Below are 21528 nucleotides of genomic sequence, written 5' to 3'. Positions count from 1 at the left end.
CTATTTGAATCGGTTTTTTTCCTAAAAGTTCTGGTTTTTAATAGACCATCCTCGATATAAATATTAAGATCTAAGAAGGACACTTTCAAGGGACTACAAGAGAAAGTTAATACGATAGAAAAGGCATTTGAATTAAGATCGGTGCACCACTGGTTAAAAAGATTCTCGCCATCTCTCCAAATAAAAAGCACATCATCAATAAAACGGATCCAGGACACCAGGCCCGCCGCCAGTACGCCATCATGCCATATCACTTGGTCTTCCCAGTAGGCCATATAAAGATTGGCATAACTGGGGGTGAACCTGGTGCCCATGGCGGTACCTACACACTGTAGATAAAAGGACCCCTCAAATATAAAATAATTATTTGTAAGGATAAAATTAATACTGTCTAAAATAAATTTCTTTAGATTAGAATCTAAAGTGCTTTTATCCAAAAAGTAAGACACCGCTACCAGACCCTTTTTCTTTATTTATAATAGTATACAGTGTGCTAACATCAGCACTGCATAGTAGATCACCCTCTTGCCAATTATATAGAGATAGTTTCCTCAAAATATCACCAGTGTCTCGTAAATAAGCTTTTGTTTCTAAAATTAAGGGTTTAAGGTAATGGTCTATCATAGCAGATAAATTACTTGTGATACTATTACAGCCAGAGATAATAGGTCTTCCTGGCGGGTGAAGGGGGTCTTTGTGTATTTTCGGGAGAACATATATACAGGGAACAGTTGGTTCTTTTATATTTAAAAATTCAAACTCATTCTTGTTGATCACTTTTTTATTTAAAGCATCAGTGGTTAACTCTAGGAGTGCTTTACTAATTCTTAAGGTAGGGTCACCCTTGAGTTTTTTTATATGTATCACCATTTCCTAATTGTTTGTTAATTTCCCCTATATATGCATCCCGTGTCAATAAAATCACCCCCCCACCCTTATCTGCAGGCTTTATAATTATCGAGCTATCAGCTTTAAGTGATTTTAATGCACTGAACTCTTTTTTAGACAGATTACACTTTTTATTTTTATCTAAATGTCTACCTTTATTTTTCTGTTCCTTTTGTATTATTTTATTAATTTCCTCACATACCACATTGTTAAAACAATCTAAAAAACTTCCTTTAAAATGTGAGGGATAAAAAGTGGATGGTGGCTTAAATTTAGAGGAGATAGTTGGTTCAACATTTTGTGTGCCTTCTTCTCTCTCTTTATTTAGAAAAAAGTGTTTAATCGTCAACTTTCTTATATACTTCTGCACATCAATAAATTAAAAGAATTGGGATGAAATGATGGAGCAAATTTGAGTCCTTTTTGGAGGACTTTCAACTCTTCCTCAGTTAGCTCTCTATCTGTAAGATTAAATACTTTTCCCTTAACTGAATCATTACCATCAGTCACAATACTGTCTATTGTCGTTAAAGGACTAGATTTTTTTTCTATTATATTTTTGTTTCTGTTTTTGGTGATTTTTTCGTCCGCCCCTTTTTCCCATCCTTGTTTTCTTCGTGCTAATAGCTAATGTTTGTTCCACCTTGTCGCCCTGCGATCCCATAAAAAAGAAGAGCGTTCTGGTTCATGGAATTTCTGTTGTTCCTGATTCTCTAAAACTGAGAATCTATTTGGATGATTAAACCGAGTGTAATTAGAATTAATTCTTTCTCGTCTATTATTTACCCAATCTCTCGCCATATTGCCCCCTCTATTATGGCCTGTTCGTTCCCAAGAATTATTTCTGTGATGGTAATTCCTGATATCCCATTTTAAATAATGTTGTTCATTGTTCCTATTATCTTCTCTATGTTCATTAGGATATCTAGATTTAATGGCAGCTTCTGGCCTTCTATTATCCTGAAAATATCTGTGGTTACTAGAATATCTGGGATTATTGGCAACTTCTCGCCTTTGGGGATTAATTCTACGTTTCTTAAAAGGGATGGGATCTTCATCAACCCGTAAACTGGATTGTGCCATGGTAGAACATGGCGTATCATCCAGGGCTGTAGGAGGATTAACATCCCTAAAAAACTTTTTCTGTTTTTTCTCCCTTAACTCTTTAGTATTTTTATTTAATTTAAAAAGTAGTTCTTTTTCGTATGAAGCAAAATCATCCAATTCCTTAAAGGGATGTGCCATAGATTGTAATAGGCTAATTTCATCATTTAATTTCTTCAGGAGCGTTGTTCTCTCCCTGATAATTAAATTAACCAGAGACTGAGAACAACTCTCCAGAATAGCGTTCCATTCATTTTTAAAAATATCATCACTAGTACCAAATGATGGTTGTTTATAAATTTTTAGTCCTTTTGGAACAATGCGGGAAACTTGGTACTGTTCTAGGGTGGCTACCTCCCACCACAACTTATTTTCTTTTATCATAACTATCTCTAGTTTCTTAAATACTGACCCTAGGTCATCATCACATAACTGGGGGTCATCACCAGGTTTAGAAAATGTATTTTTAATCATCTGATTCCTGGATTCTCTATAAGTGAACATGTTTGCAGCACTAGACTGGTAAAAGAGGGTGCTTCTGAATCTATAGTAAACAAAAAAAAATTTTCCAATTTTAGTGCGCAAAAAAAACCCTATAATGCAGCTAGTTATGTATATCAGAGTAATGCATCCAGGTTACTCAGAAATAGTGAAAAGAAGAAAAGGATAGATATACACACTCCAGCGCTAAGGAGAGTACCACATTCACAGAGTAAGTTCAAAAAGCTCCATGCAAAAAACTTATCACCAGTGTGGATAATAAGTTAATTAATAATACTTAACGTTAGGGAAGTGATCGACACAAATGTAGAATGATCTTAGTCCGTAGATTTCCACAGTTTACCATATGAAAGGAACAAAAGATCTAGATCTAGAAACCGTGATATAGAGAAACGATTATCACAAGCTGAAATGCGGTGGATACATTATCTAGGAACCCTTGTCCCTAATGGGCTTAATGTGGACTTCGAGCTTAAATGCTTTTTAACATAATTATCAGTTCACATTTTTTAAACAATTTTATAATAAAATAATTTTTTTGTATATATATTTTTTATATATTTATATATAATTTTATATATATTTATTCTGATGCTTGATTCCCTTGAATTCTTGTGGTAATCTATACCTTTTTATATAACTTTAATGCACTTTAAGAATGTATATCTTGTTTTGTTTTTGTTTTTATTGATGTCTTTGATATGTGATTGTCTTGCCCTAGTTGTACTAAGAGGATCTTGTATCGGGACTTGTTGTTAATGACTCCTGTTAGAGAAATGGACTGGGAACATATGTGATCTCCTTCCGGCCAAGTGAAACGCAAATTATGACGTCACTTCCGTTTCCGGTAGTGACGGACACGCTTGGCATTCAGAAAACGACTGTGGAACGCATATGAACCATTTCCGGTTGGATGGAACGCAAATCGCGACATCACTTCCGGTTCCGGCTGTGACACGTGTTTGATGCGCGGACGGCGCAAATTACCGGGGATTGGGAGCACCTGTTCACTCTCAATATAAGGACATTCAGGATAACATAAGCCACGCTACTGAGGAAGGACTTTGGTCTGAAACACGTCTAGCGTGGCTTTGGGACGGATACCCTGCATGGCTGGAGATCGTAGGTCTGTTACAGCATTCACATTCCGGAAGTGAGTGTTGGAATTCCTCGAAACATCAGGAACTCACCTATGCTGTTTTGCCAGTGGGGAACCAGTTATGCTGTGTTTTTTCAAGTGTTTTTAAGTGCATATTTGTATTAAAATCTCTTAGCTGTTTTTACATACTTGCACTATCTATATTCTTCTTTTTATGGTAACATATACCTTACTATGGAGTCAACATGAAAGATCCGGGGTATACTTGGAATCGATGTACCTACTAGATGCTGAAATTGCCACTACAGGAACAATATCAGGCTCAATCCAAACTCTGTGTTTGTAAGTGGATACCTGTAATAAAATTTAGAACTTGTTTTAAATAATCTGCACTATCATATATTCTTTTGTTCCTTTCATATGGTAAACTGTGGAAATCTACGGACTAAGATCATTCTACATTTGTGTCGATCACTTCCCTAACGTTAAGTATTATTAATTAACTTATTATCCACACTGGTGATAAGTTTTTTGCATGGAGCTTTTTGAACTTACTCTGTGAATGTGGTCCTCTCCTTAGCGCTGGAGTGTGTATATCTATCCTTTTCTTCTCCCGTGTGTGTAGTGTCTGTGGTCTCCATTAAGCAATGTCCAGGGACTCTGGATATGTCCTCTCAGGATGATCTCATTCCATGTAATCAGGATTGCACTGGTTTAGCACAGATTCCAGCAAGGGAGCCTGAGTGGTTATCCTCTATCAAATCTATGATTTCTCAGATTTCAAATAGGGTTGCACAAAATTAATCTGCAACTCAGGCTTTACAGAACTCTATGGCAGTCTGGCTTAGTTCTGGTACATCAGGGCTCCCCGCTGTATGTTCACATAAACGTGCTCTTGTTCAGATCATGCAGGATGATACCGATTCTGATACTGCAGGCGGTGACGGATGTGTTGTGTGGGGCTGCATCTCTTGCAAAAGGGGTGCAGTTGATGATAGAGGCTATTAGGGATGTGTTGAATATTACTGACACAACACCCGAGCAGGTTGAGGAGGCTTACTTCACTGAAAATAAGAAAGCCTCGCTAACCTTCCCTGCGTCAAAGGAATTAAATGCTATATTTGAAAAGGCTTGGAAAAACCCAGATAAAAAATTCTAGATCCCTAAAAGGGTTCTGGTAGCGTTTGCTTTCCCGGTAGAGGATAGGAAAAAATGGGAAAACCCGCCTATTGTTGACGCGTCCGTATCCAGACTTTCAAAAAAGGTGGTTTTACCTATTCCAGGATCTACCGCCTTGAAAGAGCCGGACGATCGTAAAATTGATAAAACGCTCAAATCCATGTACACGGTTTCTGGGGCAATCCTACGTCCCACTATTGCCAGTGCATGGATTGCCAAAGCTATAGTAAAGTGGTCAGGCACGTTACTTGAGGACTTGGCTACTATGGAGAAATGTGATGTTGAATTGTTTTTATGTAACATTCAGGAATCTGCAGGATTTCTGGTAGGATCCATGAAAGACCTGGGTTCCATGGCTGTGGGGATTTCCTCCATGTCAGTATCAGCTCGTCGAGGACTGTGGTTGCACCAGTGGTCTGCTGACACAGAATCCAGGAGAAGTGTGGAGACCCTACCCTACCCTACACAGGTCAGGCTCTCTTTGGGGAAGCGTTAGATACTTGGATCTCCATGGCTACGGCTGGTAAGTCACCCTTTCTTCTGTCAGCTACACCTGCTCTGAAGAAACCCTTTTCTTCAGTTACATCACAGCCCTTTCGTTCTAACAAGCCCAGAAAGGCCAAGCCGTCCAACACCACCTTCTTTCGGGGAGGTCGGGAAGTTCAAGAAACCTGTGGCTTCAGTTTCCCAGGAACAGAAACCTGCTTCAGGTACACCAAAGTACTCTGCATGCCTGTGGACTGCACGCCCTGGAGGTGGGGCCGGTGGGAGCGAGACTCGGGCATTTCAGTCACGTCTGGGTGTCCTCCGGCCTGGACCCCTGGGTGCAAGATATTGTGTCCCAGGGGTACAGGCTGGAATTTCAAAATCTCCCTCCTCACCGATTTTTCAGATCAGGCTTGCCAGCTCTGCTGGCAGACAGGACTGTCCTGCAAGAAGCCATCCAGAAGTTGGTGGAGGCACAAGTACCAATACCTCTTCATATGCAAAACAAAGGTTACTATTCGAACCTTTTCGTGGTACCGAAACCGGATGGTTCGGTCATGCCCATTTCTGAACTTAAAATCACTAAACCCCTTTCTTTGGGAGTTCAAGTTCAAAATGGAGTCCCTAAGGGCAGTGATATCAGGTCTGGAGGAAGGGGAATTCCTAGTATCCCTGGATATCAAGGATGCGTACCTCCACATTCCGATTTGGCTGCCGCATCAAGCTTATCTTCGATTCGCATTGTTGGATTGTCACTTTCAGTTCAAGGCCCTCCCATTCGGGGTCTCCACAGCACCTAGGGTATTCACCAAGGTGATGGCGGAAATTATGATTCTCCTCCGCAGACAGGGGGTGAACATAATTCCGTATCTGGACGATGTGCTAATGAAGGCATCGTCCAAGGAGAAGCTGTTAAGGTCCATAACCCTCACGACCCAGCTTCTCAGGGAACATGGTTGGATCCTGAATCTTCAAAAATCACAATTGGAACCAACCAGGAGGTTGTCCTTTCTGGGAATGATCCTCGGCATGGAGGTGCAGAGGGTGTTTCTCCCAGAGGAAAAAGCGTTGGTGATTCAAACGATGGTCCGGGATGTCCTGAAGCCAGCCTGGGTGTCAGTTCATCAGTGCATTCGCCTTCTGGGGAAGATGGTGGCCTCATACGAGGCTCTGCAGTACGGGAGGTTTCACGCTCGGTCCTTCCAACTGCTCCTGGACAAGTGGTCGGGATCCCATCTACACATGCACCAGAGAATACGTCTGTCGCCAAAGGCCAGGATTTTACTCCTCTGGTGGCTGCAATTACCTCACCTTCTGGAGGGCTGCAGGACTGGATCCTTCTAACCACGGGTGCAAGTTTCCGGTGCTGGGGCGCAGTCACTCAAGGGGAAACCTTCCAAGGAAGGTGGTCAAGTCTGGGAGCCGGCCTGCCGATAAACATTCTGGAACTAAGAGCCGTCTACAATGGTCTTCTCCAAGCGGCCCATCTTCTAAGAAATCGGGCCATTCAAGGGCAGTCGGACAATGTGACAACGGTGGCTTACATAAACCGACAGGGCGGAACGAAGAGCAGAGTTGCAGTGACAGAGGTAACAAGACTCATCCTCTGGGCAGAAAAGCATGCGTTGTCGCTATCGGCAATGTTCATTCCGGGAGTAGACAACTGGGAAGCGGACTTCCTCAGCAGACACAATCTCCATCCAGGGGAGTGGGGCCTCCATCCAGAGGTGTTCAAGGAGGTAACATATCTTTGGGCAGCGGTGCAAGTATGCGGGTACGCTTGGGTACGGAGTACCCTTAAGAATTTGGCAGCGGGTACACAGTACCACCTGCCACACACTTTGCCATTACCACAATTATAATGTCACAAAGCCACAAGACCATGGTGCTTGGCAGCATGACGGCTCGTCCCACTTTGTCAGGGTTACTGGGATTGCGACAGTGGCTGTATTTTCCTGTTATAATGGAGGCATTACTATATATTATTAAATTGGGGGCAATACTATATATTTCTATTATACTGGAGGCATTACTATATATTTTTAGCATTGCCTCCAGATTCCAAAAAAAAGGGGGCTGTCGTGTGGCCACGCCGTTAGTGTCATGTAGCCACTCCCACTAGCAGCATGTGGCCACACGCCCTCACAACACATGACCACGCCCATTTTCGGCACTCCGTACCACTAAGAAAATATTTCTACTTGCACCACTGTCTTTGGGGCGTACCCCAGATCGACATGATAGCCTCTTGTCTCAACAAAAATCTTGGGCGGTATTGTTCCAGGTCGAGGTACCCGCAAGCAGTGGATGCCCTAGTGACTTCGTGGTGTACGTATTTCCTCCATTTCCACTTATCCCAAGAGTTTTAAAGCTCATAAGGCGAACAAGGGTTCAAGTGATCCTCATTGCTCCAGACTGGCCAAGGAGGGCTTGGTACACGGATCTTCTGGATCTACTGCAAGAAGAGCTGAGGCCTCTTCCTCTTCGGGAGTACCTGCTGCAGCAGGGGCGGTTCGCTTATCAAGACTTACAGCGGCTACGTTTGACGGCATGGAGGTTGAACGCCTGATACTAGCTCGGAAGGGCATTCCGAACAAGGTTATTTCTACCGTGATACAGGCTAGGAAAGGAGTAACGTCTAAACATTACCATCGGATTTGGAAAAAATATGTATCTTGGTGTGAATCCTAGAAGTTTCCTGCGGTGAAGTTTCAACTGGGACTGTTTCTCCTCTTCCAACAAGCTGATGTGGATATGGGCCTGAGGTTGGGATCTGTGAAGGTCCAGATTTCGGCCCTTTCCATTTTCTTCCAAAAACAACTGGCTGCCCTCCCTGAGGTTCAGACCTTTTTGAATGGAGTTCTGCACATCCAACCTCCCTTTGTACCGCCTTGGGACCTTAACGTGGTGTTGCAGTTCCTCCAATCGGACTGGTTCGAGCCTCTATAGGGGGTTGAGGTCAAATTTCTTACGTGGAAGGCTGTCACATTGGCTTTAGCTTCTGCTAGACGTGTGTCGGAGTTGGGGGCTTTGTCCTGTAAAAGCCCATACTTGATCTTCCACGAAGATAGAGCTGAGCTCCGGACACGTCAGCAGTTTCCTCCGAAGGTTGTGTCGGCATTTCATATCAACCAACCTATTGTGGTGCCAGTGGCTACTGACTCCTCAATTTCATCAAAGTCCTTGGATGTTGTAAGGGCTCTGAAAATCTATGTGAAGAGGACTGCTCGTCACAGGAAATCGTACTCTGTTTGTCCTGTATGATCAAAAGAAATTTGGGTGTCCTGCTTCTAAGCAGACGATCTCTCACTGGATCAGGTTCACTATCCAGCATGCGTATTCTACGGCAGGCTTGCCGTGTCCTATGTCTGTCAAGGCCCACTCTACTCGTAAGGTGGGTTCTTCCTGGCCGGCTGCCCTGTCTTGGGGGTTACAACTTTGCTGAGCTGCAACTTGGTCTGGGTCGAACACGTTTGCAAAGTTCTACAAGTTCGATACTTTGACTGAACTTCAGATCATCAGAGGCCAATCCGTTCTGCAGGAGCCTCCGCGCGCTCCCTCCCGTTCTGGGAGCTTTGGTGCATCCCCATGGTACTAATGTGGACCACGGCATCCTCTAGGACGTAAGAGAAAATAGGATCTTGGTTACCTACTGGTAAATCCTTTTCTCATAGTCCGTAGAGGATGCTGGGCGCCCGCCAAGCGCTTCGTTTTTCTCTAACGTCCTAGTGGATGCTGGGGACTCCGTCAGGACCATGGGGAATAGCGGCTCCGCAGGAGACAGGGCACAAAAGCAAGCTTTTAGGATCACATGGTGTGTACTGGCTCCTCCCCCCATGACCCTCCTCCAAGCCTCAGTTAGGTTTTTGTGCCCGGCCGAGAAGGGTGCAATCTAGGTGGCTCTCTTAAAGAGTTACTTAGAAAAAGTTTTTAGGTTCTTTATTTTCAGTGAGTCCTGCTGGCAACAGGCTCACTGCATCGAGGGACTTAGGGGAGAGATTTTCAACTCACCTGCGTGCAGGATGGATTGGATTCTTAGGCTACTGGACATAGCTCCAGAGGGAGTCGGAACACAGGGCTCGCCCTGGGGTTCGTCCCGGAGCCGCGCCGCCGACCCCCCTTGCAGACGCTGAAGATGAAGAGGTCCGGAACCAGGCGGCAGAAGACTCTCAGTCTTCATCAGGTAGCGCACAGCACTGCAGCTGTGCGCCATTGTTGTCAGCACACTTCACACAGCGGTCACGGAGGGTGCAGGGCGCTGGAGGGGGGCGCCCTGGGCAGCAATGTATAATACCTGTATGGCGAAAAATACATCACATATAGCCCTTGAGGCTATATGGATGTATTTAACCCCTGCCAGATATCTAAAACTCCGGAGAAGAAGCCCGCCGAAAAGGGGGCGGGGCCTATTCTCCTCAGCACACAGTGCCATTTTCCCTCACAGAAAGGCTGGTGGGAAGGCTCCCATGCTCTCCCCTGCACTGCACTACAGAAACAGGGTTAAAACAGAGAGGGGGGGCACTGATTTGGCGATATGTATATATATTAAAATGCTATAAGGGAGGAACACTTATATAAAGGTTGTCCCTGGATAATTATAGCGTTTTGGTGTGTGCTGGCAAACTCTCCCTCTGTCTCCCCAAAGGGCTAGTGGGTCCTGTCCTCTATCAGAGCATTCCCTATGTGTGTGCTGTATGTCGGTACGTGTGTGTCGACATGTATGAGGAAAATATTGGTGAGGAGGCGGAGCAAATTGCCTGTATGGTGATGTCACTCTCTAGGGAGTCGACACCGGAATGGATGGCTTATTTATGGAAATTACGTGACAATGTCAACACGCTGCAAGCCGGTTGACGACATGAGAGGGCCGGCGAACAAATTAGTATCTGTCCAGGCGTCTCAAACACCGTCAGGGGCTGTAAAATGCCCATTTACCTCAGTCGGTCGACACAGACCCAGACACGGACACTGATTTCAGTGTCGACGGTGAAGAAACAAACGTATTTTCTTTTAGGGCCACACGTTAAGGGCAATGAAGGAGGTGTTACATATTTCTGATACTCCAAGTACCACAAAAAAGGGTATTATGTGTGAGGTGAAAAAACTACCTGTAGTTTTTCCTGAATCAGATAAATTAAATGAAGTGTGTGATGATGCGTGGGTTTCCCCCGATAGAAAATTATTGGCGGTATACCCTTTCCTGCCAGAAGTTAAGGCGCGGTGGGAAACACCCCTCAGGGTGGATAAGGCGCTCACACGCTTATCAGAACAAGTAGCGGTACCATCTACGGATAGGGCCGTACTTAAGGAGCCAGCTGATAGGAGGCTGAAAAATATCCTAAAAAGTATACACACACATGCTGGTGTTATACTGCGACCAGCGATCGCCTCAGCCTGGATGTGCAGAGCTGAGGTGGCTTGGTCGGATTCCCTGACTAAAAATATTGATACCTTTGACAGGGACAGTATTTTATTGACTATAGAGCATTTAAAGGATGCATTTCTATATATGCGAGATGCGCAGAGGGATATTTGCACTCTGGCATCAAGAGTAAATGCGATGTCCATATCTGCAAGAAGATGTTTATGGACACGACAGTGGTCTGGTGATGCAGATTCCAAACGGCACAAAGATGTATTGCCGTATAAAGGGGAGGAGTTATTTGGGGTCGGTCCATGGGACCTGGTGGCCAGGGCAACTGCTGGAAAATCCACCGTTTTTTACCCTAAGTCACATCTCTGCAGAAAAAGACACCGTCTTTTCAGCCTCAGTCCTTTCGTCCCTATAAGAGTCATATCTGCCCAGGGATAGAGGAAAGGGAAGAAGACTGCAGCAGGCAGCCCATTCCCAGGAACAGAAGCCCTCCACCGCTTCTACCAAGTTCTCAGCATGACGCTGGGACCGTACAGGACCCCTGGATCCTACAAGTAGTATCCAAGGGGTACAGATTGGAATGTCGAGAGGTTTCCCCCCTCGCAGGTTCCTGTAGTCTGCTGTACCAATGTCTCCCTCCGACAGGGAGGCAGTATTGAAAACAATTCACAAGCTGTATTCCCAGCAGGTGATAATAAAATTACCCCTCCGACAACAAGGAAAGGGGTATTACTCCACACTATATGGTGGTACTGAAGGCTAGGTGAGACCTATTCTAAATCTGAAAAATGTGAACACTTACAAGGGTTCAAATCCAGATGGAGTCACTCAGAGCAGTGATAGCAAAGAACAAGGGGACTATATGGTGTCCCGGGACATCAGGGATGCTTACCTCCATGTCCCAAAATTTGCCTTTTCTCACCAAGGGTACCTCAGGTTCGTGGTACAGAACTGTCACTATCGGTTTCAAGACGATGCCGTTGGTTTGTCCAAGGCACCCCGGGTCCTTACCAAGGTAATGACCGAAAGGAGGATTCGTCTTCAAAGAAAATGGACGACCTCCTGATAAGAACAAGGTCCAGAGAACAGTTGGAGGTCGGAGTAGCACTATCTCAAGTAGTTCTACGACAGCACGGGTGGATTCTAAATATTCCAAAACCGCAGTTGTTCCGACGACACGTCTGCTGGTCCTAGGGATGATCCTGGACACAGTCCAGGAAAAGGTGTTTCTCCCAGAGGAGAAAGCCAGGGAGTTATCCGAGCTAATCGGGATCCTCCTAAAACCAGGAAAAGTGTCAGTGCATCATTGCACAAGAGTCCTGGTAAAAATGGTGGCTTATTACGAAGCGCTTCCATTCGTCAGATTTCACGCAAGAACTCTTCAGTGGGATCTGCTGGACAAATGGTCCGGATCGCATCTTCAGATGCATCAGCGGATAACCCTATATCCAAGGACAAGGGTGTCTCTCCTGTGGTGATTACAGAGTGCTCATCTTCTAGAGGGCCGCAGATTCGGCATTCAGGATTGGATGCTCGTGACCACAGAGGCCAGCCTGAGAGGCTGGGGAGCAGTCACACAAGGAGTGTGATCAAGTCTGGAGAATTCTCTCCACATAAATATACTGGAGCTAAGAGCAAATTTATAATGCTCTAAGCTTAGCAAGACCTCTGCTTCAAGGTCAGCCGGTATTGATCCAGTGGGATAACATCACGGCAGTCGCCCACGTAAACAGAAAGGGCGGCACAAGAAGCAGGAGGGCAGTGGCAAAACTGCAAGGATTTTTCGCTAGGCGGAAAATCATGTGATAGCACTGTCAGCAGTGTTCATTCCGGGAGTGGACGACTGGGAAGCAGACTTCCTCAGCAGGCACGACCTCCACCCGGGAGAGTGGGAACTTCATCGGGAAGTTTTCCGCATGATTGTGAACCGTTGGGAAAGACCAAAGGTGGACATGATGGCGTCCCGCCCGAACAAAAAATGGGACAGGTATTGCGCCAGGTCACGAGACCTTCAGGCGATAGCTGTGGACGTCCTGGTAACACCGTGGGTGTAACAGTCGGTGTATGTGTTCCCTCCTCTGCTTCTCATAACCAAGGTATTGAGAATTATAAGACATAGAGGAGTAAGAACTATACTCGTGGCTCCGGATTGGCCAAGAGGGACTTGGTAACCGGAACTTCAAGAGATGCTCACAGAGGACTAATGGCCTCGGGAGCTAAGAAGGGATTTGCTTTCAGCAAGTACCATGTCTGTTCCAAGAGGAACCGTGGCATCGGCCTTTAAGAAAGGACCTGCTCCAGCAGGGACCTTGTCTGTTCCAAGACTTACCGTGACTGCGTTTGACGGCATGGCGGTTTGAACGCCGGATCCTAAGGGAAAAGGCATTCCGGAAGAGGTCATACCTACCCTGGTCAAAGCCAGGAAGGAGGTGACCGCACAACGTTATCACCACATGTGGTAAAAATATGTTGCGTGGGTGAGGCCAGGAAGGCCCCACGAAAAAATTTCAACTAGGTCGATTTCTGCACTTCCTGCAAACAGGAGTGTCTATGAGCCTAAAATTGGTGTCCATTAAGGTTCAAGTTTCGGCCCTATAGATTTTCTTCCAGAAAGAATTGGCTTCAGTTCCTGAAGTCCAGACGTTTGTCAAGGGAGTATTGCATATACAGCCCTTGTGTGCCTCCAGTGGCACCGTGGGATCTCAACGTAGTGTTGGGATTCCTCAAATCATATTGGTTTGAACCACTCAAATCTGTGGATTTGAAATATCTCACATGGAAAGTGACCATGCTGTTGGCCCTGGCCTCGGCCAGGCGATTGTCAAAATTGGCGGCTTTGTCTTACAAAAGCCCATATTTGATTTTCCATTCGGACAGGGCAGAACTGCGGACTCGTCCCCAGTTTCTTCCTAAGGTGATGTCAGCGTTTCACCTGAAACAACCTATTGTGGTGCCTGCGGCTACTAGGGACTTGGAGGACTCCAAGTTGCTAGACGTTGTCAGGGCCCTGAAAATATATATATATATATAATTCCAGGACGGCTGGAGTCAGAAAGTCTGACTTGCTGTTTATATTGTAGGCACCCAAAAAGCTGGGTGCTCCTGCTTCTAAGCAGACTATTGCTCGTTGGATTTGTAGTACAATTCAGCTTGCACATTCTGTGGCAGGCCTGCCACAGCCAAAATCTGTAAATGCCCATTCCACAAGGAAGGTGGGCTCATCTTGGGCGGCTGCCCGAGGGGTCTCGGCTTTACAACTTTGCCGAGCAGCTACTTAGTCAGGGGCAAACACGTTTGCTAAATTCTACAAATGTGATACCCTGGCTGAGGAGGACCTGGAGTTCTCTCATTCGGTGCTGCAGAGTCATCCGCACTCTCCCGCCCGTTTGGGAGCTTTGGTATAATCCCCATGGTCCTGACGGAGTCCCCAGCATCCACTAGGACGTTAGAGAAAATAAGATTTTACTTACCGATAAATCTATTTCTCATAGTCCGTAGTGGATGCTGGGCGCCCATCTCAAGTGCGGATTGTCTGCATTACTTGTACATAGTTATTGTTACAAAAAAATCGGGTTATTATTGTTGTGAGCCATCTTTTTTAGAGGCTACTTCATTGTTATCATACTGTTAACTGGGTTAAAATCACAAGTTGTACGGTGTGATTGGTGTGGCTGGTATGAGTCTTACCCGGGATTCAAGATCCTTCCTTATTGTGTACGCTCGTCCGGGCACAGTACCTAACTGAGGCTTGGAGGAGGGTCATGGGGGGAGGAGCCAGTACACACCATGTGATCCTAAAAGCTTGCTTTTGTGCCCTGTCTCCTGCGGAGCCGCTATTCCCCATGGTCCTGACGGAGTCCCCAGCATCCACTACGGACTATGAGAAATAGATTTATCGGTAAGTAAAATCTTATTTTCTGCAATTATCTGGTTCAGTACAACTTTTGTTTTTAGTTAAGTACTGCATTGTTACTTGGTAAGTATTGTTATCAGCTGTTGCTGAGTTTTCAAGCCAAGGTAGCTTGATGTGCCTTGTATGTGTGAGCTGGTATGTATCTCGCCAATGTCTGTGTTAAATCCTTCTCTCGAAGATGTCCGTCTCCTTGGGCACAGTTTCTAGACTGAGTCTGGTGGGAGGAGCCAGCCCACACTCTCAAACTCTTAAAGTGCCAATGGCTCCTGGTGGACCCGTCTATACCCCATGGTACTAATGTGGATCCCAGCATACTCTACAGACTACGAGAAAAGGATTTACCGGTAGGTAACTAAAATCCTATTTTTACCTTTCTAAATTACAGGAAGCTATTACATACAAGAAACACTTAACTGTGATGTATCAGAAACCATTACAGAGTGTAAATGGGTTTTTTATTCTCTTATACTTGGAGAGTGAAGATGCTCATAAATACACACTTACAGATTTGTAGATGTCCACAAACCCTTCAGATAAAAATGAATACAGTCAGAGAGGAGATTTACATTTATCGTCCACTAATTTTACACTTGGAGTTATTGCACAAATTGTGTCTTGAGTCGCTGTTTTACATTTGATGAAATTTGATTATAGGATATACTGTATAAATATAATTTTGTTTTAATCATTTCTGGTGGAGGGGGGGTGACAGTCTTAGTAGTTAGTGTAACAATTTTGGAATGCTTATTTTTATTTAAGGTTCTCCATACTTTGAAGAACTGAGCCAAAAAATCCTAGCATTGTCTATGTAAAATGGGTGTGGTTCATAGGGTCGACCACACTTAGGTCGACAGTGTCTAGTTCGACCACTATTGGTCGACCGTAACTATGTCAACACAACCATTAGGTCGTCATGAGCAACGTTGACATGAGGTTCTTTACTTAAGAAAATGATACAATTTTTTTTTTTTTTTTTTTTATGTAGAGTGGCCGGGAACCCCAGTTAGTGCTCTGTGTCCCCTCGCTTAGCTCGCCATACTTCGGGCAAGGTTACCGTTCCCAATTGTAGTCCATGTGGATTGTAAAGTATGAAAATGTGAAAAAAATTAAAAATCGTCTTGTCGACCTAGAAACCTTGTTGACCTAATGCATGTCGACCAATAGTGGTCGACCTAGTGACTGTCGACCGAGAGACCGCATACCAAACTAACAAAGCCCAACTACGAAACTTCTTGGAGTTTGGTAAATAGGGGTCACATCGTTGTCTCCATTGATGATAATGAGGACTGATCTGCAACACTAATTAGCCTCTGCAGAAGATTTCTGTGAATCTCCTGCATTAGGCTATTTGTACATAGCAACAATTCATAAAATTGTGCATAAACTGCAGTTTCTACATACTTTTGGGTTTTTTTTTCATAAAAACAATTGATAAATATGCTCCTAAATACTTTTTTATGGCACTGTAAAGATGTGCATTCAGTGAATATATTATTCTCACTCCGTGAGGAACTGGACCAGAAATTACTGTGTCAGGACTTAAACCACATGGTTCAATTCATCAATTGCTTTATGCAACACACGTTATATATTTATTGCTGTCTAAATGTAGGCCCCATATCTATCGACTCCCTTATCTCGTTTCCACTCAGCAGACATTTGCTGATAAATGCTTTTTGCTGTTCTCTCATCCGCTTTTTGTGCACAACCGATAAATTTTGTGATTTATTATTATAAAAATTTGTTTTTAGTCATGTAATATAAATTTTATACATGTAGTTTTATAAAAGAAAATTGTTAGTTTTAATATTGATTATTTCACCAAATAACCATTAAGGATGTACATTTCATGGTGGACTGAATTCGTCCTGTTGGAAATTTTAACCTTTTCTCTAACGTCCTAGTGGATGCTGGGGACTCCGTCAGGACCATGGGGATTAGTGGCTCCGCAGGAGACAGGGCACAAAAATAAAGCTTTAGGATCAGGTGGTGTGCACTGGCTCCTCCCCCTATGACCCTCCTCCAAGCCTCAGTTAGGTTTTTGTGCCCGTCCGAGCAGGGTGCAATCTAGGTGGCTCTCCTAAAGAGCTGCTTAGAAAAAGTTTTTAGGTTTTTTATTTTCAGTGAGTCCTGCTGGCAACAGGCTCACTGCATCGAGGGACTTAGGGGAGAGAAGTCAACTCACCTGCGTGCAGGATGGATTGGCTTCTTAGGCTACTGGACACCATTAGCTCCAGAGGGATCGAACACAGGCCCAGCCATGGAGTCCGGTCCCGGAGCCGCGCCGCCGACCCCCCTTGCAGATGCCGAAGATGGAAGAGGTCCAGAAGCAGGCGGCAGAAGACTTTTCAGTCTTCCTGAGGTAGCGCACAGCACTGCAGCTGTGCGCCATTGTTGTCAGCACACTTCACACAGCGGTCACGGAGGGTGCAGGGCGCTGGGGGGGCGCCCTGGGCAGCAATGTATAATACCTTTTTATGGCTAAAAAATACATCACATATAGCCCTTGAGGCTATATGGATGTATTTAACCCCTGCCAGATCTCACAAACTCCGGAGAAGAGCCCGCCGAAATAGGGGGCGGGGCTTATTCTCCTCAGCACACAGCGCCATTTTCCTGCTCAGCTCCGCTGTGAGGAAGGCTCCCAGGACTCTCCCCTGCACTGCACTACAGAAACAGGGTAAAACAGAGAGGGGGGGCACTTTTTTTGGCGATATTACTATATTTAAGCTGCTATAAGGATACAACACTTATATAGGGTTGTTCCCATATATATTATAGCGCTTGGGTGTGTGCTGGCAAACGCTCCCTCTGTCTCCCCAAAGGGCTAGTGGGGTCCTGTCTTCAATAGAGCATTCCGTGTGTCTGCTGTGTGTCGGTACGTGTGTGTCGACATGTATGAGGACGATGGTGTGGAGGCAGAGCAATTGCCGGTAATGGTGATGTCACCCCCCAGGGAGTCGACACCGGAATGGATGGCTTTGTTTATGGAATTACGTGATAATGTCAGCACATTACAAAAATCAGTTGACGACATGAGACGGCCGGAAAACCAGTTAGTACCTGCCCAGGCGTCTCAGACACCGTCAGGGGCTGTAAAACGCCCTTTACCTCAGTCGGTCGACACAGACCCAGACACGGACACTGAATCTAGTGTCGACGGTGAAGAAACAAACGTATTTTCCAGTAGGGCCACACGTTATATGATCACGGCAATGAAGGAGGCTTTGCATATCTCTGATACTACAAGTACCACAAAAAGGGGTATTATGTGGGGGGTGAAAAAACTACCTGTAGTTTTTCCTGAATCAGAGGAATTGAATGATGTATGTGATGAAGCGTGGGTTAACCCAGATAGAAAAGTGCTAATTTCAAAAAAGTTATTGGCATTATACCCTTTCCCGCCAGAGGTTAGGGCGCGCTGGGAAACACCCCCTAAGGTGGATAAGGCGCTCACACGCTTATCAAAACAAGTGGCGTTACCGTCTCCTGATACGGCCGCCCTCAACGATCCAGCTGATAGGAGGCTGGAAACTACCCTAAAAAGTATATACACACATACTGGTGTTATACTGCGACCAGCCATCGCCTCAGCCTGGATGTGCAGTGCTGGGGTGGTCTGGTCGGATTCCCTGACTGAAAATATTGATACCCTGGATAGGGACAGTATTTTACAGACTTTAGAGCAATTAAAGGATGCTTTTCTTTATATGCGAGATGCTCAGAGGGATATTTGCACTCTGGCATCGAGAGTAAGTGCGATGTCTATATCTGCCAGAAGAAGTTTATGGACACGACAGTGGTCAGGTGATGCGGATTCCAAACGGCATATGGAAGTATTGCCGTATAAAGGGGAGGAATTATTTGGCGTCGGTCTATCGGATTTGGTGGCCACGGCAACTGCCGGGAAATCCACCTTTTTACCTCAGACCCCCTCCCAACAGAAAAAGACACCGTCTTTTCAGCCGCAGTCCTTTCGGTCCTATAAGAAGCGGGCAAAAGGACAGTCATATCTGCCCCGAGGCAGAGGAAAGGGTAAGAGAGGGCAGCAAGCAGCTCCTTCCCAGGAACAGAAGCCCTCCGCGGGTTCTGCAAAGCCCTCAGCATGACGCTGGGGCTTTACAAGCGGACTCAGGAACGGTGGGGGGTCGACTCAAGAATTTCAGCGCGCAGTGGGCTTGCTCACAGGTGGACCCCTGGATCCTGCAGGTAGTATCTCAGGGTTACAGGTTGGAATTCGAGAAGTCTCCCCCTCGCCGGTTCCTAAAGTCTGCTTTGCCAACGTCTCCCTCAGACAGGGCGACGGTATTGGAAGCCATTCACAAGCTGTTTTCTCAGCAGGTGATAGTCAAGGTACCCCTCCTACAACAGGAAAAGGGGTATTACTCCACGCTATTTGTGGTACCGAAGCCGGACGGCTCGGTAAGACCTATTCTAAATCTGAAATCTTTGAACCTGTACATACAAAAATTCAAGTTCAAGATGGAATCACTCAGAGCAGTGATAGCGAATCTGGAAGAAGGGGACTTTATGGTGTCCCTGGACATAAAAGATGCTTACCTGCATGTCCCAATTTGCCCTTCACATCAAGGGTACCTCAGGTTCGTGGTGCAAAACTGTCATTATCAGTTTCAGACGCTGCCGTTTGGATTGTCCACGGCACCTCGGGTCTTTACCAAGGTAATGGCCGAAATGATGATTCTTCTGCGAAGAAGAGGCGTATTAATTATCCCTTACTTGGACGATCTCCTGATAAGGGCAAGGTCCAGAGAACAGCTGGAGGACGGAGTAGCACTAACCCAAGTAGTGCTGCAACAACACGGGTGGATTCTGAATTTTCCAAAATCTCAGTTGACCCCGACAACACGTCTGCTGTTCCTGGGAATGATTCTGGACACGGTTCAGAAAAAGGTGTTTCTTCCGGAGGAGAAAGCCAAGGAGTTATCCGAACTTGTCAGGAACCTCCTAAAACCAGGAAAAGTGTCTGTGCATCAATGCACAAGAGTCCTGGGAAAGATGGTGGCTTCTTACGAAGCAATCCCATTCGGCAGATTCCACGCACGAACTTATCAGTGGGATCTGCTGGACAAATGGTCCGGATCGCATCTGCAGATGCATCAGCGGATAACCTTATCGCCACGGACAAGGGTGTCTCTTCTGTGGTGGTTGCAGAGTGCTCATCTGTTAGAAGGCCGCAGATTCGGCATACAGGACTGGGTCCTGGTTACCACGGATGCCAGTCTGAGAGGCTGGGGAGCGGTCACACAGGGAAGAAACTTCCAGGGAGTATGGTCAAGCCTGGAGATGTCTCTTCACATAAATATACTGGAGCTAAGAGCGATTTACAATGCTCTAAGCCTGGCAAAACCCCTGCTTCAGGGTCAGCCGGTGTTGATCCAGTCGGACAACATCACGGCAGTCGCCCACGTAAACAGACAGGGCGGCACAAGAAGCAGGAGAGCAATGGCAGAAGCTGCAAGGATTCTTCGCTGGGCGGAAGATCATGTGATAGCACTGTCAGCAGTGTTCATTCCGGGAGTGGACAACTGGGAAGCAGACTTCCTCAGCAGACACGATCTACACCCGGGAGAGTGGGGACTTCATCCAGAAGTCTTCCACATGATTGTGAACCGTTGGGGAAAACCAAAGGTGGATATGATGGCGTCTCGCCTCAACAAAAAACTGGACAGGTATTGCGCCAGGTCAAGAGACCCTCAGGCAATAGCTGTGGACGCTCTGGTAACACCGTGGGTGTTCCAGTCAGTGTATGTGTTTCCTCCTCTGCCTCTCATACCCAAAGTACTGAGAATTATACGGCAAAGGGGAGTAAGAACGATACTCGTGGCTCCGGATTGGCCAAGAAGAACTTGGTACCCGGAACTACAGGAGATGCTCACGGAAAATCCGTGGCCTCTACCTCTAAGACGGGACCTGATTCAGCAGGGACCGTGTCTATTCCAAGACTTACCGCGGCTGCGTTTGACGGCGTGGCGGTTGAACGCCGAATTCTAAGGGAAAAAGGCATTCCAGAAGAGGTCATTCCTACACTGGTTAAAGCCAGGAAGGAGGTGACTGCACAACATTATCACCGCATTTGGAGAAAATATGTTGCGTGGTGTGAGGCCAGGAAGGCCCCCACGGAGGAATTTCAATTGGGTCGATTCCTACATTTCCTGCAAACAGGATTGTCTATGGGCCTCAAGTTGGGGTCCATTAAGGTTCAAATTTCGGCCCTGTCGATTTTCTTCCAGAAAGAATTGGCTTCAGTTCCTGAAGTCCAGACTTTTGTAAAAGGAGTACTACATATACAGCCCCCGGTTGTGCCCCCAGTGGCTCCGTGGGACCTTAATGTAGTTTTTGGATTTTCTCAAATCCCATTGGTTTGAGCCACTCAAATCGGCGGATTTGAAATATCTTACATGGAAAGTAACCATGCTACTGGCCCTGGCTTCAGCCAGGAGAGTGTCAGAATTGGCGGCTTTATCGTATAAAAGCCCATATCTGATTTTCCATTCGGACAGGGCAGAACTGCGGACGCGTCCTCATTTTCTGCCTAAGGTGGTGTCAGCGTTTCACCTGAACCAGCCTATTGTGGTGCCTGCGGCTACTAGCGATTTGGAGGATTCCAAGTTGCTGGACGTTGTCAGGGCATTGAAAATATATATTTCAAGGACGGCTGGAGTCAGAAAATCTGACTCGCTGTTTATACTGTATGCACCCAACAAGCTGGGTGCTCCTGCTTCTAAGCAGACGATTGCTCGTTGGATTTGTAGCACAATTCAACTTGCACATTCTGTGGCAGGCCTGCCACAGCCTAAATCTGTCAAGGCCCATTCCACAAGGAAGGTGGGCTCATCCTGGGCGGCTGCCCGAGGGGTCTCGGCATTACAACTCTGCCGAGCAGCTACGTGGTCGGGGGAGAACACGTTTGTAAAATTCTACAAATTTGATACCCTGGCTAAAGAGGACCTGGAGTTCTCTCAT

The 21528-nt window shown here is 45.9% G+C and overlaps 1 protein-coding gene across 2 annotated transcripts in view; it reads left to right on the top strand.

The window, feature by feature from the left end:
* The window catches only part of KLHL26 (kelch like family member 26), an 89058-nt gene that overhangs the window by 65027 nt on the left and 2503 nt on the right, over window positions 1–21528 (top strand). The gene's annotated exons all lie outside the window — the stretch shown is intronic.

Source organism: Pseudophryne corroboree, chromosome 1 (genome assembly GCF_028390025.1).
Source record: "Pseudophryne corroboree isolate aPseCor3 chromosome 1, aPseCor3.hap2, whole genome shotgun sequence".
Taxonomy (NCBI): Eukaryota; Metazoa; Chordata; class Amphibia; order Anura; family Myobatrachidae; genus Pseudophryne; species Pseudophryne corroboree.
Note: the sequence above shows the minus strand (reverse complement) of the source record. Positions and strands in the feature narration are given on the sequence as shown.